We start from the raw sequence: 20,358 nt of genomic DNA, 5'->3' as shown, positions 1-20,358 counted from the left end.
TCAAAAGATTGGAGAACTGGGAATATGAAGATGTGAACGCCTGTATGAGAGGCAACCTGTCAATCAGTGTTGTAGAACTGGTTGCAGGTGGCAGGTAGAATGCTGCTCGAGAGATAAATACCAAACATGGACTTATTGTTCAATGGTTTATATGTTATATCTATTAGTAGTTAGTGATTGCGAACAGTTCAATGCTCATGATGAGTAATTTAAAAGCCACCCAGCCAGTAAACGAAATCACACCCTTCCTGTAAGAATCAGCCGTATAGGATAGTAATACAAACGTTGATATTGTTTTGCAACAAGCCCCGTTGTAGGGATAAATAGGCCCTTTGCGGGATACTAAACAACATGTTGAACACAATTGAACAGGTTGACAAAAATAGACAATTCATAGTCACATGCATATGAACATGCATTTAAACCAAAACACATGAATGTGTTACACAAGCACTATTTTCGGTAATATGCTGTATGTTGAACCATAGCCGGCTGCTATTTAACAGAATGTAGCGTAATGTCGAATAATGTATGGAACGGATATAAGCAATTGCAGTACATATTCGTCATGCAAATGATCTTATTGAAATCGGACATGAGCCTAATAGAACTTTCTTGATATAAGCAGTATTAAAACGATATTAAATGATTCGTGGCTACATGTATTTGTTTCGAAATATACAAATATAAACAGTATAAAGTATGGCACGTCAAATGAAAATGAAAAGTCCTACAACTAACTAACAAAACAGTTTGATATACATTTACGAAAACAGTACATAAATACCGTTCTTGGCCATTCAAATGCGTTTGAATTTGCCACATATCAATATTGGAAACCATTCCTCTGTTGTATTAATAGATAGAAGTAAACGTAGCATTCCGAACACAAACTTCTAGAAAACAGGTCTAATGTCATTGACAAAGAACTGGGCATAACTAAAGCCGAAGAACATGCAATTCATGTTGTTTAGTAACCCGCAAAGGGCCTATTTATCCCCACAACGGGGCTTGTTGCAAAACAATATCAATGTTTGTATTACTATCCTATACGGCCGATTCTTACAGGAAGGGTGTGATTTCGTTTACTGCTGGGTGGCTTTTAAATTACTGATCATGAGCATTGAACTGTTCGCAATCACTAACTACTAATAGATATAACATATAAACCATTGAACAACAAGACCATGTTTGGTATTTATCTCTCGAGCAGGATTCTACCTGTCACCTGCAACCAGTCCAACAACACTGATTGACAGGTTGCCTCTCATACAGGCGTTCACATCTTCATATTCCCAGTTCTCCAATTTTTTGACATTGAGATAACGATGCATCTATTTACGTTTTTTGTCTCATCTTGCAAAAACGGAAAAACACGTATCACTTATTCTTTATCATTCTTTATTCTTACCTACATTATTTGGATTCCGCGTAATAGATAATGTTCTGTGACTGCTTTTCATCTCTGATTGGTCCATTTGCGGATGTTGTGTGCTATCCCCGTGGAAGCGCTATGTGTTATTACAATGCTTATCGTGTCATGACAACTTGCTCTTTTACAACGTTTGGCTATCTCTTCTCGTTTTCGCGCTATTACCTAAAGTATGCTTTGTTGTCCCAATTTGACAGCCCTATTATACCGCCTAAATATGCATATGGGCCGCTACAAAAAAATACCTGTCGCTTATTTTTTGCTGTTCTACAAACCTGTGAAGTTTGATTAAAATCGGCGTGTATCACCTGGGAAACATTACTTGTGAGATTGCCCTAAACCCAGTATACCAATTACGTAAAATAACAGCCTGAGTACTGTTACGTTAGGCTGCACAATAAATATTGGTCAAATAAAATTACATTTACTTATGCATACATAAATATGAATTGTTTTTCAATTCTGATCGTAATAAATTAATTGTGTATTAACGTGAAATGTTAATTGTAATTATCTCTTTAAAACACGAACAATAATGAGTAAAGCACATTTTTCTTCATACTGGAAAGTTTCTCGTCTTGCATTCTCTGAGTATTGTTCTGACATATGTAACTCACAAATAATGTTCAATATACAACTGATACATCACTCTCAAGCAAATAACATTAATAAACCTACGCAACAGTTAAACGGATTCGCAATCTTAATAAGAGATTTATATTTGGCAAATAATTTAGTCAATTTGCCCATATGAGTTTAAATCGTTGATGATATGTAATTGTGTAAGTTATTTTTATACTTGTCTATTAAGAATGTGAATCATTACTGTTTAAAAATACATGCAATAAATACTTATAATATATAAAATATAACAATAGAGGCATGAAAACGAACATACAAATCATATACGGTACTGGTTAATGGGATAACAATGATACTAGTTTCACATATATTACTTTCATTCCTGTGCACAATAAAACAGAGTAGATGTAAATGCGATTAACTGGGCAACGACATACTTTATTACTATAAAATTATATTCTGCAATACATAAGAAAATATTAAAAAGAAAATATTCAAGACGGATTTATTTAATTATACAGTGATTACGGAGCAGATATATACATATTTATTTTTAAAAAAATGAAGTATGCATTTGACGAATTATCCTAGTAATCTCCAATGCATTAGCTTTAGTTGTGTCCTTTCACGGTAGCATGTTTCTCTTGCTGGCTGAACTTTCCATACCGTTTTCTCTATTACTCCCAGTATTTGAAGTCAACTTCAGCTGCATGTAATTAGCCGATGGTAATTAGCTGCATGTAAATTTCATGTCTGAAAAAAGAATCACATGTATTGAATGATAAAAGAATAATGTCTCCAATTAGGAGAAAGAAAAAATGACCTATGCCATTTATGATACTACACATATTGCAAATAACTTCAGGCCCACAGAAACACCGTTTGGAAATTTAATCTAAGTGAAATGAAACATTTGAGTTTTACGTCCAACGGTTATTCTGTGTAGACTAAAGGAGACGTGGATGATGATAACGTTTTAACCTGATTTGAAGCAGCAACAGAATAAGGATCCTGAATAAGATTTGCGCAGAAATTAATATATGTGTATTTTAATCAGAAAAGTGTGTGAAACACGTACAAAATTGTAATTTGCCTGCTATTGTGTGTGAACATTGCAATTTTTATATAAGAGTGCACTACTTAATTAAGACACTTGCTTTACTCCTGTCTTTCTTCTAATTGTACATGATTACTACGTTGTATGAATAATGTTTTACTTCAGCACACATTTTGCTTGTTGCTGATACATTTTACCCCTTCTTATCGCTTTCATTCGTTCATTCATTCATTCATTTTTTCCTTTCTAATCTTGTGTTTTCAATCTGGCCGTTTTTATTTCTTTTCCCTTTACTTCTTTCTGTCTAACTATTGTGCTAATTCTTTCAATTTAACTCTGGATGTAACAAGATCGAGCAATAAGAGTACAAACATCATAAGCTCTTCAGCACTTATTATTTTTAACTCAATACAGAATTTGCATAATTATTATACAAAATAGCACTTTAAAGACGTTATAATTACATACAGTACGACTTACATTGAATACCGTAGTTGTACATTTGTTATACAAAGTCAAAAATGGAAATGATTTCAATATTCATCAAAGCGACCACTTTCAAGCATAGGCCAAGCCGACGTCAATGCGTACATGTCTGAAGTTTCTATCTACTTATCATCCGAGTCATCTAAAAATTCACATTATCAATACGAATAACATAAAAAATGATCTGCTTTACACCTCTGTCTACCGATGTTATATGTAATTTCTAAATTACATTGCAGCACGTGTATTCACCATATTGCCCTAAACCTTGGAATTCTGCGAGCTACCAATAGCTAACCAATTCTGCACAATTCTGCTTCAATAACTGCAATGTTCCAAATACCTGTAGAAAAACAGAAAATACAAATCTCATTTAGCTGGAAAGCAACATGAAAAAATTAATGAATAATTGTTTTCTTTTCTTTTTTCAAATATAAATGATATCCTTACGGGAGGGATTTCGCAAAATTATATTAGATCAAAAACTTTTAGATCACATTTATGATACACACATTTTTAGGTCACGAACTAGCCAGCAAAAGAAGAATCTATGTATGAAATTTTGTCGATGATTAAAAATCATCCGGCGGAATAACTAGAATCGCTTTATATCACGAATTTCATGTACAGAGGATGTCACAGCAGGTGACTGAAAATATTAACATATTGAAAAGAGCAGAATTTGAGTAAAACCATTTAAGACTTCTCTGCATCAATATTGTTATACGGTAAAATCGCTTTTAGTTAGTTACCTGTATAAGGTTTAAGAAATGCTTAAGATGATGGAACGCAAAAGGGCAAAAACCACAGACACCAAAGAATACAAAAGACTGAATAATGAATTGATAAAAGAAACTGACAGGGCCAAAGAGAAGTATTTGAAAGCGATGTAAAAAATAACACAACTTCAACGACGTGGCAAATATCATCTAATGTGTCAGAAAGCATAAAATTGGGTGGGAAAAGTAACAAAATTATACACACATTTGGAATGGAATCAACAGTGTAGAGATTGAGAAAGGAGTCGGCGACAGCGATGTTGTACGTCATCCCAATTACGTGAACGCTTAATGAAGGCAGGATTAATGGAAGCTGGAGATTTCAAGAATGGGGGGAGATCATTAACAAGGTGAGATAAACGGATAACACAGTTATTACAGATAGACCCGAAGAAGAATACAGATAATGGATAGGATACTTGACACTGGGAAGCAATATGGAATCAATATCGAAGAGTCGGTTAAAAAAAAAAAGAAACACGCCCTTACTAAGCAGAGTAGAAAAGACCACTTCAAATGTCTGGGAAGTACTTGGAGAGAAGTTCATAGCACTAAAAATATCAGGTCAAGAATTGCAGTGGCTAAAGAGGCATTCGACAAGAAAAGGTTATTCCTAACTTGCAGGTTTAACATTGAACTGAAGAAGTCGGTCAAATATTATATATGGAATTGTATGGTTCGGAGAGTTCGACATTATGTAAGTTAGAGAAGAAATACTTACAGAGCTTCGAAACGTGGTGTTGGAGAAAGATTGAGAGATAAAACGGAAACTAACACACGAAAATATTTTAACGGGCTAGAAAGAAATGACGATGTTTGTGAAGAAATTGATTTCTTGATATAGTTAAAAAAGGGAAGAGGAAAAACAACACAACTTATCGATTATTTGAAAAATAATAGGAAATATCAAGAAACGTGGAAACATTTCCAGACGTTAAACTAACGGAGGAGGGGGGGACTGCCTGTTATATTTCATTCACTTTTGGTTCTGCGAGCTTCATGGGGGTTCACCTTATGAAGAATTGAATCGAGAAATAATTCACATGTTGAGTGTTGGGTAACTTCCTCACTAATATGCCAGTGGATGTACGTCTAAATTTACACTCCAGAACTCGTACAAACTTCGATAATCAGTTATAACAAGCGAAACGCGACATTATCAAAGAAGTGAATTGCGTATCATTCACAGAATCGTTGGTAACTGACCAACTCTCGTTGCCATGGCAACAATAGAAATAATACATTGCAGTGTTGGCTGGTTTAAACCAGCTGTTAAAAAAAAAAAAAACTGGTTAAAAAAAAACGAAAAATGTTCGTAAAAGTGTGTGTGCGTAAAATCTTGATGAACACACATTTGTGGGTTATCACCTGTCACTCCCGTATATTATTTGTATATTATTCAGACCTAAATTCCCCATTCATTACTCGAAGAGATTATACTACAAAAGCAACATTTAAAAAAAAAATAAGTTTATGAATGTTTCTTTTGTGATTTGTTTATAGTTTGTTGTTATTGTTATGCAATTGCAATCAAAGAAAAATTCTAAATATTGTTTCGTTTCGGTAATGTTTAGTATTGATAAAATACATTGAAATATCGTACTTTTTTTTGGGAGGGGGGTCATATAAACCCCACGAGAAGCATTTACTGAAATCGGAAGTATCTTTGGTATCTATTTATGTATAACTGGGTCAGAGCCAAAGTGGACTCAATTCTTATCTTTATTCACTTTTCTTACTGATATGCACATTAAGTCGTTGTATGTCTTTAACTTGGACTAATAAAAGTCGTAGTGAACTAACTTGGACTTAATTAGTTCTTCTGTACTCTGCAGTGTTTTGAAATTGTCCATATGTAATTCTGTATAATGGATTCACTTGTGCAACTGTTTATCTTTTTGTCCTCAAATGATTCCTGACAGACAATTATATTTAAAGTACGTAAAGATCAGTACAACGTATTTTATCAGGAGTCCTTCGTGAGTGATTCGGCAGACGTATCGCATTTGTGGCCAATTAGTCCCGGTTTCGAGTTCAAATGGAGGACAATTTGTTTCGGATGTAAGTCGAGAAATGGTTTGGACTAGGCTTTATGCTTATGTGACCCCTTCCAGCGTAACCCGGTTGTTGCATCATAACACCAAGGTGAAACAAACTACTTCTGTCCATATGTGATATAAATACATAGAGCAAATTATTTAAACCAAAAAAGCCTGGTTTAAACCAAAAAACCGGGTTTAAACGAAAAAAGCGGGTTTTTTGGTTTTTCAACAAAAACCACGGTTTTCGTCAACCCTGATACATTTAAAGTTAACTGAACTTTAAAATACATTTTAATGCAGACAACTAAGTGCGACGACTGGTGTATGAATATTTTTCATCCTGAATATACTCTGAAAATGGTCAATTCTAATTTGATACTGGTAATGTCACTTTTTAAGAATAGCTTCTCTTTGCTGTAACTCACTAGAGTCTACAAGTTAAATCTCACACAGTATGTATTGAAAAGGGGGAGGGATTACAATGTACGATGGACTTTGCTTCATATCCGATGAAAAAAAAAACTCTTTTTGTAAAATCCAGCCCGGGCAAAGTTTTTCATCTTCCGCCGCCACTGATGTGAAGTACTTCTCGATTTAATTGTTCAAAAATTCTCATAGTAATAACAAGAAAAGGGTAATTTGGATTGTCATGATATTTTCACCTTACCATTCTCCAGTGTACACACAAAAGTCCACGATCATACTTGGGAAGTGAAAAGATGGAGTTGTAGCGATTTTGTTGAGAAGAACTACGGAAAATGCAGTTTTACCTCTGTAAAAGGTAATAAAATGTAAATGTAAAACTTACCATTATAAATTATTACAAATATTTATCAATTTCTATCATTAAATAAATATACAGAAAGAGACTGAAGTAGAGCACCAATATAATGTCGCATCTAAAATTACTGATTTTAATATAAGAACACTGGACGTTGCATTCGTTATTTTTGAGCACTAAAATAGGAAAATCGTGGGTTTACTTACACAATTGGTGGTGAGTATTGATTACAAACCACTATAATTCCGCAAAGTGAGAAATAAAATATTTTAGGCAATATAATATAAACATTATATATGTAATATGTTCTGTAGAAATAATATGCAGATACTATTATCTGTATCAAAGGCATTCAAATATAAGGCCCTATTGCGTATATCTAGAGTAAATGCTTAAGACAATATAAGAATAGGAGCATGGAAGGAAAGGGGAACCGATTTCGTGCAGAAAAATTCATATTTGTAGCCACAATATACTAGTTAGAATATCATTAATTTGCACGCAACCGATATTAATAAGGAAATTGCACGCGCAAAAGACTCATTCTAAGTAAAATCAACAAGATCACAACCAAAGTGAATTTAATGTTAAAATTTAATTACTATCCCAAGTCTACAAATATTGTCGTCAAATAGACTAATATGAAGGCTGTATGGCAGGGAGAACCACCAACTTGACTTAACATAACCGCACAAACTGAAGTACAAGCTTCGGTCATAATGGAAAGTATTTTATGGCTTGAAGAGCTTATATTTAGTCACTATATTTGTTGATGTGTGTGTCTAGTATCAAATATATGCTGTTTGGTTAAATATATAGATGGAAAAATGTTGTTTCTATGAAAACAAATAAAATTCTTTCTCCGTCTGAAATGTTACTCAATTTTACAGTAATGTTCAATTCGGTTTCAGTTCTGCTTGTATGCAGGGGTTCATGTCATTCCCAGTGCGTAAGACTGGATACTTATTGGGGTGGCGGCAATAAGTATCGCGAAGATAAGCAAAAGAGATAAATATAATTAGAATCTAATACCGGAAAATATTTTTAAATATTATTTTGAATTTTGTTCTGATAGGCACATTTTATTTTTTATACATACTGTTAAGAACAACAAAAAATAGGTTTACTAAACATTTTCAACAGGTGCAGAGTTGTTTAAAAATAAATTTAAATGAAAGAGGTACGATATAAAACTAATGAGAACTACACATTAAAATACCAGAAAAATACAAACGCAATAAAACCTGCAATTACAATTGAAAGCTAATGAGATACCTGAGCATGATTGATTTCACTAGTGCGGCAATGCCCGGTTCAATCTTCGTGACGTACATGATCAAATAATTAAAAATACTCAGTAACTTTTTTAACAACTATCCGAGTTTTTTAAAACCAAAATTAGAAATCACTTTATTTTCTTTATCATATGACCCAAAATCAAGGGAGTTACGAAGATTTAAAATTTTGAAACGGCCTCGATTTCGAAGCACTATGACGGATCGGATTCGATATTTGTTATATGATTGAACTGACCAAATTTGGTTTTAATGCATTCGCTTTTAGCGAAGTTATGTATCCACTATGTACACGAAATTGATTCTACTATAATAGAAATAGATGAATATCGTAATATCTCTGCAATAGGTATATTAAAAATCCCATACAAGCTTATTACAAACCAGAAATTATAAGGGAGCTGCTGGCAAGAGGATGTGATAAAATGGAGATCGTGATAGGAATTAGGTTGAGAATCACTGGCTTACAACGATGTCAGGAAGTAAATTTGAACAGTGTAGTGTAGGAAGGGAAACTAAAAGGGAATACCAGGGGTGATAAAATTCACTGTATTTCTACTGTATGTGCATCCGAAAAGAAGTGTTATCTTTCAGGAATTGAATCACTTCTGATTTGTTAACAAGTGTATGTAAACATCACAAGGCATATTTACTTGAAAAATTATGATCAGTATCACAAGTTGTTTATGACCCATTTACATGTCACAAAAAGCCAATCACTAAAGCTTTGAGAAATGTACACTAAGTGTTGATTTTGGAAAAACATTGACTTCGTAAAGGATATTTGTAGTCAAAATGTCTGATACGCGCAAAAACAAACTCGGCAAATTTTCCCATGTAAAATGTGAATAAAGTTAGCAACAGTGAACACGATATATTTATTTTGAAGTATCTGAAGAAAGAAAAAAAAAGTGAAGAGCATCTTAATGTTTCACTTATAGCATGAGGGTACTCACGTTTAAAATTCCATGCCATTTCCTCACACAGTGAGCATACATATGCTAAGAGGAAGACTAAAGTTTTACTCTGAAAACTAAACTAAGCAAAGTTTTGGGAACATAGTTTTCCCCTGAAAAAGATTTTCGTAGAATTCCAAAAGACTCGTGATATGGATAAACTTCTGATTTAATAACGACCAAACTCCACAGTCAAATCATTCGAAGAAAGAGAGAAAAAATACAGCTGTTAACTTTCATGCCATTTATTACCTTTGATGGTAACACAAGTATTCTTCAGTACAATTTGATTTTCCAAAAACAACAGTTTAGTTAAGTTTTTTGTTGCTACTCTTCAAATAAGCATTCTGTAGAATCAATACCAGCAATAGGGTAACGCTTACTACTTCAAGTGCTCAATTCAAAATTCCGTACTAGTTGAAATTTCGATGAACAGTAAAGAAAGCTCCATTTTCTACAGAAGAAAAAAAAGTGAAAGAAGTGCTCGGGAAGTTCCCGCAATTGAACGCACGAAGCATCGAAAGTGAATACTTTAACAATAAGAGATATTTATTTTACGCTGAAAGACATTTAATCTCATTTAAGACATTTTGAAACACTTACTTTATAAAATATGAATTATATCTTTAATTGTTTTAAATTAATTTCCTGAAAAGAACCGTCTTGCAGCAAGTACTTGGGAAATTCCCGTAACTGAACACACAAAGTATCGGAAGTGTACTTCAACAAAACATTTGGCGAATATCACTGAGGCTCCTGGGATGATTCGAACCACATTTGTTCGTTCGTCTGCCAGTAACCACACTACTACAGGGCACCACTTTCGGTCTTTTAAATTTAAATTTTCACGGTATAAACATGAGACACTAAATTTCCTATATAGAATTTGGCGACATACCAACGTAAAATTTCAAAATGGTGGTCTTTTTTCAAAATAGCTGTTATCCACGCTACAGGGTGCAATTTTCGGACTTTCAAGTTGAAATTTCGAGAGTAGAAGCACGAGACATTCTAAATTTGCTGTATAGATTTTCTCGGCGATTCAATGTAAAATTTCAAAATAGCGGCCATTTTTTTATTTTTTCAAAACAGCAGTGAATAGAATATTGTTGCAAGTTGTGACAATGATAATCTTGAAATATAAATCACATTTTAACATTTTTACCCTAAAGACACGGAAATACTTCAAAAAAACCTATTAAACCCGAAAATATCCCAGGGGCCCAGGTGCGTTGCGCTTTTTTTTTTTTTTTTTTTTAATTTCAAACCCTGGTTTTAAGGGTACAAAAACTTGTAAAATCAATCTACGCACAAAATATGTGAACTGACTCCATAATAAGAAAGTATGGTTAACCTTCCGCACAGTGCGGTCTCGGATTAGACGCACATGAACCTGTTTTCCTCGTTGTGCTGCTATTTATTTCTTGTTGTTATAATACATCTTACCTAGAATTAATCTTCTTTCATTTCCGTCGTTCATTCTTAACTAATAATCACAAGTATTTCCTATATTCATGGCTTCTATGCTCTTCGCTAGATACTTATTCGTCTGTATTGTATTACTTCGCAAAATTAGTATCTTTCAACTGTTAAACAATAAACTTCTTATTGTCCAAAAATAACAAAAATAATGAATCTTTTTTGTTTTCATGTTTCCAAACAGCAATATAAACAACATCCCACCGCTGTATTATATGAGTAAATTTTTAGACGGGGGATTGGGGTAGAACCCCTTATTAAACACACGTTCCTAGGACGTCAAAATTACAAATGCATACAAAAAAAAAAAAAAAAAAAAAAAAAACTTCGTTCCTGTACTACGTTGCCATAGAAGGGATGCTTATATTCAAGAAATATGAACTTCTCTCGGCAGAAAATGCACTCTTACTGCCTTACAAACTGTTTATTAAAAGAAGAGTTGCTTTAATGATCGGAGATTGACTTTAGCAGGACTGAGCGTATGCACATATGGCATAAAACTGCACCGCATAAACCACGAATGCTATTTAACCGATCAGGGCAGGAGAGCAGGAGGGGTTCCGAGCATGAGCGAGGAGTGTATCCGTTATAAACAGATGCGTCAGCGCTGCTATACCTATAAACGAGGATGATAGAAAAACACTATATAAAGCATTAAGCACATGTCTTGTATGGCACAGTCTTGCGGCATTGTGTACACTGTCTTGTCATAGCATTTCACTTCATGATGTCTTTTATATGGAGAATTACGTAGTAAAGAACACCGTTCCATATCGTATTTCTACCTTAAACATGTAAAAGTTAGATATATTTTTACCACCTGTACAATTCTATAGTCAAATCAAGTAACATTTCTTCCGTAGGTTTTACAAATTTACTTCCCAATAAGGATAAACTTTACAATACACGCTCCAGCTGCGCATCGATGAGTAGGACCACTTTAAAAGGGTACCATATAATAGGGTAAGATATGAATAAGTAGGAATGAGTTAGTTTAAGGGTAGAGAAGTTTCGACCCATTTTCGTAAAATGAACAGAGTGTAATTTCTCGTTTCTAAGTAAGTATACCAGCTGGAGCGGGCACTGTAAAGTTAAACCCTCCATGAAAGGGACAGCATCAAAAATTGGGCCCAATTTGGTTCAGACGCGATCTCCTCTTATCAGTTTCAGCTCTATATTTTTGTGATTTCCTTCATTACTGTAACATACACATCGTGTTTGAAACACTGCCATTTAATGCTCTATTATGTTTATCTCATATCGGATCCATCCGTGAACTCATATAATCCAGAATTTAAAATCGGTTTCTCCCTTATTAATCAATCCATACTGACGACCTTCATAACCTTGTTTATTGCTCTCATGCTATTTCGTCTAATATTCATTTCTCACCATCGCTGATGCGCCTGCTCCATACGGACGCACACTTGGGCAGGCATCACTGCAGCGCTCCTGCCCTGACTCGGCTAGATAACATTCATGACATATCTAGTGGTAACTTAGCACAATCTGGTTTGTGTATTTGCGAAATACAATCACAACTAAAGTAAAAAAACGAAAGCTGTAGGAGTTGGTAGCTACTAGTAGGCGGAAAGACAATAATACAGAAACTATTACGAAAAAATCAGCGACAGAACTAGGTAATAGCTCACAACGCTGGTGTGGTTGTAACTTTTAAACTACATTTTTTCCTGAATGGCATCCCTGAACTTTACTTGTTTTAAGTGTAGTATCGGTATGTGCGAACAAACAAATAGGGGTAAATGTTTAGCATTGGGGGGCTAAAACTGGCAAAAACCAGGATGATTTACAGGAGAAATGAGTTGACAGTGGTGTTCAAGTTGTCAAGAAAGTATTGTACACATTTTTTTAAAGGCAGTAGGGGACCTATACAAACCGTAAAGTTAACTGGAATAGAATAGAACAGAATATTTTTATTGTCGTTAAACAACATTTGTTGCAATAGACAACATCAACAGAGTATACAAAATATATACATTGAATATATACAGAGAAAAACAAATGAATTCATGGTAACGAAGACAGAAAACAACGTGCCTTGCGAGGCTCCAACCCGCCTTCACTCGCTAAAGCTCGCTTGGCAATAATACTGTCTGAATTTAATGTTGATGACCTAATCAAACGTATGAAACCCTAAAACGACCGAATCGGAATAGAATATCGCAAAAAAGTAGGCGAAAAACTGGCCCCCCAAAGCTAGCCCAAATAGGTTAAAAAGCATGAGGATGCTATTTCCAAAAGGAAATGTAAATTCCGTTGTTTTATAATTGTTTCCATAGTAATAGAATACTCTATAGTAATGAACGATTTTTTTAACGATGTCTGTCCTTTTTAGCCTAAAGGGCATATCATGAGATATTAAACTAAAACAAATATTACTTTCACACTGTATCCACCTATAGATGACTTACATGTTCCACACCTCCATAAACAAGTTCTTTAAATATTATCCTTCACTTCCGAAGTAACATATTTTACCTGCTGATTTTAATACAATGCCCCCATATTCGTAAGTTGCACTTACGAAGTTCAATCAAATATCATAGCACTAAATTAATTGTTTTTTTGCCACCGGGAATGTTATACTTGAGCGGAAAAAAAATCACTCAAGATTATAACTTATCTATAAAACCCAGGTGCCAAAGTGGAAAAATGTATTAAAGAGATGTTTAAAATTACTTACAATTATCCTTTCATAAGTTAACGCTCCCCGGAGCCCAGACTAAATTCATAACACGTCTGCTATAATTTCTAACCAATTATAAGGCTTGTTACAGTTTGGTTTATGACGTAACAGTAATGACGCATTCAAAGAATTGTACATGCACATTTACGACGAAAGAAGCAATTTATGTGTGCTGCGCATGCGCAGTACGGAGGTGTATTCTTATTTTCACACTAGATTTGTACCAGGGGTGTGTCTCCAAGAGCGACCTTCTGTAATTCGGGATTCCTGTTGGTACCGATTAATTAATTTCAACTCATTATAGACGGAAATCACAAAATCAGTAAGATTCTTATCAAGTTTTGGATCATAACGTTTGTTTCGGACCAAAGTGTCTCGGTTTGCCAACACAAAATCATTTTCAAAATTTGAAAGCCAAGCGTTCTTGAAATCTAAATAATTACGTAAACTTCCCATGATCGCTTTGAACCAAACAGAGCAAGCTGGTAGTAAAACATGTGGCAAAAGTTTAAGAAATTTTGATTTGTCTACACCTATTAAGTCGCATTCTTCGAATTTTTCCAAAAAATACACTTGCTGGTATGTCTTCCGACCTTCCACTAAATTTGGTTCACGATCGTATTTAGCTAAATCGGAAATGATGATTATTATTAGACTGTTTCAAATGTTTAGACTTTACGTACGTATTTGGTTTTCCTGCGATGTGATGAATGCGGTCTTTTCTCTTCTTTCTCCATACTAGAGGCACTATCACCCCTATCACAACAGCTTTCAGGTATATCACTTTCTTCTATAGCTAATCTGGGTTCAATTGGCATATGGTCTTTGTTGATGATCGGATCAGGATTACCATTTACGTTGATAATCTTCTCCTTGATAGCAGGGGTGCCCACAAAGCGGGGCTATGACGCAAACTGCGTCATTGAAATATTTGGGGGGTTAAAAATCTATATAAATATGTTTGAGGGGTTGTAAAAATTAATCGAAAAGATTTTTTTCATGGAAGAACACCTACGGATAGACAATTGAGGGGGGGTGTCATGGACATGAGGGGGTGGGCACCACTGTTGATAGTATAGATTTCTTCCTGTAATTCTCTAATCTGATTGCAATGCTCGTTAACTTGAGTTTCAGCCGCTTCCACCGAACTTTCTACAATGATAAATCTGTGCAAAATTTGTTCCAACCTATAGTATGTTCGTTTTAGTTTAGAGTTTACTTGCTGTGAAATTTGTTCTAATATATTATCCATTTGCTGTGTCATAGACTGTGTAATTTGTTCTAACTTTTGTTCGAATTTAGTATCCATTTGTTCTGTTTGCTGTGTCAATTGCTTAAATTTAGTATTCATTTGCTGTGTCATAGACTGTGTAATTTGTTCTAACTTTTGTTCGAATTTAGTATCCATTTGTTGTGTTCGCTGTGTCAATTGCTCAAATTTAGTATTCATTTGCTGACCTAGGTGTTTTATAATGTCAGCCACATTCGTTTATGTATCCGATCCTGGTGTTGCAACATCACCAACTTCATCACTAATACTTTCAACTCTGTGTATATCCATTTTAAGGTTATGATAAATTTTCCTTTTACTTGTTAACAAAGTATACTCCGTGTTGACGGTTATTTGTGAGATTGCTTACTTTGCTTCAACCAAATCTCAAGGTATCTCCTCGGCGGAAAACACCATTTATTATATAACGAGATTTTCGTTATACAGTGGATTCTTTTTAATTCGAAGTCCAAGGGGACAATAAAATCTTCGAAGTATCCAACAACATTCATTTTCACATATATAACAACAAACAAACCAAAATACTGTGCATCAAAAACATATTTATATGGTGTAGACTTTAATTTTAAAGCAGCTTATTATTTGCGTGATCGAATGCCGCAAACTAACAAACGACATTGAATCCACATAATTCAAACTACATGTACAATGGAAAACATATTTACGTACAACACTACAACATACATTGAATAGCCCAAAGAATTAAACACCAGTAACAATTTGAATATTCTGTTCTCACTTTTAAGAAGTCGTAAAACTCATTTGCTTAAATTTGATTGTTTTTGTACGGTCAATAAATCCTGAATTTCATGTATTGCGTGGAATATGATATTAATAACATTTGGTTGACTTGATCAATAATTCATCTTAAATTTTCAACCAATTCTGAAACAAGATGAGATTGGCACACGTTCTCTATCTTTACTTCTTCCCCAACTCACCTTCATCTTTATCATTACATAGATTTTCTATTTATCTTTTGCATTACTCTTCCCTATGGTTGCTTCTGTATAACTGAAAACACGTTAAAACTGCATTTCTCTGTTTACATCTATCCAACATTAAAAATTTTCAACTGTATTTACTTCGAATGATCCAAAACATAGGTTCAAAAGTTTGATTTATCCACGATTTTTTACAATTGTTTTCAATACAGTTTTCAAGGGCAATGGACTTCTTTTCGAATTATCCAATATTTCGAATTATCCAAGTTCGAATTGTCGAGACTCCACTGTACTACCCAGTTCGAAGATTGAAATAAATAGCACACCACCATTAGCACATTTAGTTTTTATATATATTTTGCAAGAACCATCTATTATCAGACATTAAAATTATATACAACACAATTGCTTTTATTCTCAAATCTCCATGAAAAACTTTCTGTTGTCATAGCAACACGAAACTGTAACTATCATTACATAACTATCTACAGGGGTGTAGCCAAGGGGGGCCAGGCCCCCACAAATGACCAGCTTTTAAAACATCATAGTAAAATTATCTTGCTTCATTCATTTAAAAGTAACAAAGTTTATTGACAATTAATAATTTATGATAAAATAGTATGGAGAAATACTGTGTTTCCATACCGGTCGAAAAATAGCAGTAACGTAGCGTGGTATTCCAAAATGGGGATGCCAAAGTTAGTCACTTGCTTGATATAACACAATACAATGCAATACATGTTCAATGTGTATTCTCCTTAACAAGTGAAAAGATTCACTATGCAGCAAATGTTGTTTCGATGACTCATGTTTTATAGCTTTCTTCATGAAATTACTCAAATCAGAAATACCGTTTGAACACCACTCCGACTCCTATGCCCCAAACATAATCCAGACGAAACATAACATTTTATTCCCTACAGAACACCCAGAAAGCCAAGAAAACCTATCATCATACCACGAAGACTGAAATATTTGCGACTGATTGCTAGTTGTCGTTTTTATGGAAAGCTTTGGGGTAGATTGCATCACTTTCAGAGAGCAGCGCTGCTCGTAAGTCAACCGAGATATGGTAGTTGTTAACAAAAAAATCAATTAAATTTGTGTCTGGTACTGTTATCGTAGTCATCATTTGCTAAACGTTAGTAAGGTACTATACCTTGTAGCAGCCGAACACTTTCCACAGCTTTGTCTCTTAGTTACAAATGCAATTTTCTTCATACTACAGTAAAACAATAAAACAAATATTCATTTCAAATCACAACGCAAAAGACACTTTATACCGCCAATTTTTCTTGACCACCAACGATCAATGTTGCTAATCAAAAGCATAAATCTAGTACAGAACGCAAGGGTATAGCCAGGGAGAGGTGAGCCAATAATTTATCACAAGAAAGGATTGTAAAGTCATGTTCATTAAACAACTTGCAGAAGCTTTATATTTAGCACGGCATAATTTGCAACCATCCCATACGATTACACAACACAAATAGAATATTAACAGGCTGAGTCTGCTCATTAACGCCTGCAACTAGCCATTAAAGTTTAGGAGAGAGGCACAAATATGCTAGGGGGTCCAATCGTCACAATTCTGGATCTCTTTTATCAATAACTACTCTTAATAATTAGGAGGTCAAAACATTTAGGGGGTCAGGCTCCCCTAATTGCACGCCTGGTGGAGCATACAGAAGCAAATGCGTAGATTACGTTAGACGCCAATAAGCAATTGTCTAGCTCCTTTTCTGCCACTAGCACTGTGACGAGAAAAAAAGGATCCACTTTTATATGGATATTGTTTTCAGTATAATTTCTTTATTTCTCTCTCGTGGGCAGCTTCTTTCTCCGCATACCATACTTCAATCTCGTTTTCTTTTTTAATGTCACCCCTAGAAATTTGTCATCTTGGGTACGGACCTCAGGTGCCCGTTCATGAATATGGGCCTGAGTGTGTATATCATTTGAAGATACAAATAGAAACCACTTAAAGCAAATCTGGGGGCCTATTTTTGTGTATCTACTTCATTGTCAGATATCCAGATACGGAAGAGCCCAAGTAAATTTTGTGAAGGGCGGAGGGTGGCCTACCAGATCGGTGACCGTGATACTACAGAATTAGTTATGCTTGTGTATGTGAGTCCTCTCAAAGAGTATATGGCTACACCCTGGGACATGATATGTATTTATGATGGAAATTATTAGTTTGCCTTTAATTACGATTACAATTACGATGCATTTAATTAAGATTAAAGCATAACTATTTTTATACTATCACTTACATAAGCGACATGCTTCATTGTGGCGTTGAACTAACTATTTATGTTTTGTTCTATTTCCTTGACAGCGCTCGTACGTTCTATACAGAAACCATAACTTAGTTCAAAATATATAGAGTTGGCAGTACTTGAGCATACGCCAGCTTATATCTAAAGCAAATGTTGGGTTGCAAGGGATGACGGGGAGTGGAAAAAGAAGTAGTTGGGCATGCGCATTGGACAGAAAGCAGACGAAAACCCCGATGCTTTCAGTAGGCCTCGATGCCCAAGGAACGTAGCATACAACAAGAGGAAAGACAGAATATGTGCATCTGAGTGATGCGCATGCGTAGATTTCGCTTGCCAAAGTAAAGCGAGAGAGTGCATCCAAAAGATTGCAGTGGAAATAATTGTGGTAATTATAAGCAAACAAAATGAAATATGTACTTTTTCTTATTAACAGGGGATGCCGGGCATACAGGCGTTCCCTTACGCTACGCCGCTGAAAAATAGTATAGTATCTCTTCCTTATACCGATCGAAAAATAAGATACTTTTTTGTGACAGCAAATTACACAATTTACTGCGATTTATATTTGACAGTTTGAAGACAAACGTTTTAACAAGGTACTACAAATACAGCCATAAAACAAAGGTACTAAACTGATTTGTAAGTACAGTATATTTTTATATGCTTTAACAAGTGTTTTAAAAGACATAGAGGATGGAAAATTCAATTTGGATTTCATTCGCTCACTTTTATTTCTACTCAGTGTAATTAAATAATTGTTTTTTTTTAGTCACGAATAATAAATAAATATTTTTGTCAGGAAACCATAAAGAAATTAAGTGAAATCTCAAAGAAAATCAATCTTGTGTAGATAGGTTCTGTATACAAGGTCTTAAATTTAAATATAAAGGTAACCAAGAAAAGTTTTGTTGCTTTTTCACCCACCATCTTCGAACATCGATAGGTCACCTAACCTGGAAGATCAAAAATAGTCCCCATCAGCATCGACAACCTTCTGAAAACGTTCTGGAAGGCCATGCAATCCATCGCGGTAGAACTTGGTGGGCCGTGTAACAAAGAAAGTATCAGGTGCATTTTGGACTTTTACTAGGGATTTGAACTGGCGTCCTCTAAGGTGATTGTCCAAAGAATGGAGCAGGTGATAATCGGACGGTGCAATACCCGGGGAATATAGTGGTAGCAATATTGTTTCCCATCCAAGGCGGAAAATGGTGTCCTGAGTCATCCTAGCCACGTGGGACTTAGCGTTGTCCCGTAAACGAGGACCCATTTACAATTCAGAAGTGATGGCTCCAGAGTTTTGAGCTCATTTGCTGACAGTACACAGTTGCATTGATACTCTGACCAGCTGGTAGCAGCTCCCGATGCACGATACACCAAACACACACAAGCACCTTCTTTTGGTACCGGTACAGTGCTGGTTTTTGCTGTTTTGAAATCGATTCATGGGATGCTAACCAATGATGACGGCGACGTGGAGCTTCGTATAGGACACACTTTTTATCACATGTCAACGCCCTGTCCAGAAATGGCTTCGAAACAGTAAATAAACAGAGGCGACTGCCGCGTTGCCTTCTGGCCCGGAGTCAAAATATGAGAAACCCATCGACCCAACTTGTAGTGCTTCACAAGTTAATGGATGTGCTGCTGAATTGTTTCACCACATACTGAATTGTAGTCCCAGTTCCTCTTTGTACATATGTTGGTCTTCTGGCACGTGGTGTTTTCGGGTGTTTCGTCATCGTTCTTAAACTTGTTAAACCATCGCTGCAATGTCCGCGTCGTCACGACACCCTCACCGAAGGCCTGGCATATCTTCTGTCCCGCTACAGCGGCGTTTGACCTCCATTTGAACTCGTTCAGCATACATGCTCTTATGACGCTCTGTGGATGTCTCATGTTCCCTCTGTCTTTACGCAAGTTCACGGTGTGTCTGAATTGCCACAACCATGCAGTATGTTGGATATACCCACACCAACAACTGACGTTCGCCTTATCTCCACTCGCATTCAACTCACAGTGTGAGGTCCAATTGAAAACAGATCTCCACGAAAAGGGACAGAACTTTCTTGGTTACCTTTATAGTTATGCACAAAAGTATAGCGTTTGGTCCCGGGCAGTAGTTCTTGATTAAGCATAATAAGAACTATCTTGAATATAATTTATGGATAATAATAATAATAATAATAATAATAATAATAATAATAATAATAATAATAATAATAATAATAATAATAATAATAAT

The 20,358-nt window shown here is 35.1% G+C and overlaps 1 long non-coding RNA gene across 2 annotated transcripts; it reads right to left on the bottom strand.

The window, feature by feature from the left end:
- Positions 1 to 1,962: 1,962 nt before the first annotated feature.
- LOC145681663 (uncharacterized) lies at positions 1,963 to 13,731 on the bottom strand. 2 transcript variants are annotated; one of them, XR_014130854.1, is made up of 4 exons: positions 13,594 to 13,731; positions 7,046 to 7,150; positions 3,552 to 3,900; positions 1,963 to 2,767 (listed from the first exon to the last, which is right to left on the bottom strand). It is a non-coding gene; the product is annotated as an uncharacterized LOC145681663 (long non-coding RNA). The 2 variants fall into 2 exon arrangements; XR_014130853.1 differs by lacking the exon at positions 1,963 to 2,767 and having other exon boundaries at positions 3,084 to 3,900.
- Positions 13,732 to 20,358: the final 6,627 nt, after the last annotated feature.

The sequence above is a fragment of the Thermobia domestica genome, chromosome 3 (assembly GCF_964235325.1).
Source record: "Thermobia domestica chromosome 3, izTheDome1.hap1.1, whole genome shotgun sequence".
Classification (NCBI taxonomy): Eukaryota; Metazoa; Arthropoda; class Insecta; order Zygentoma; family Lepismatidae; genus Thermobia; species Thermobia domestica.
Note: the sequence above shows the minus strand (reverse complement) of the source record. Positions and strands in the feature narration are given on the sequence as shown.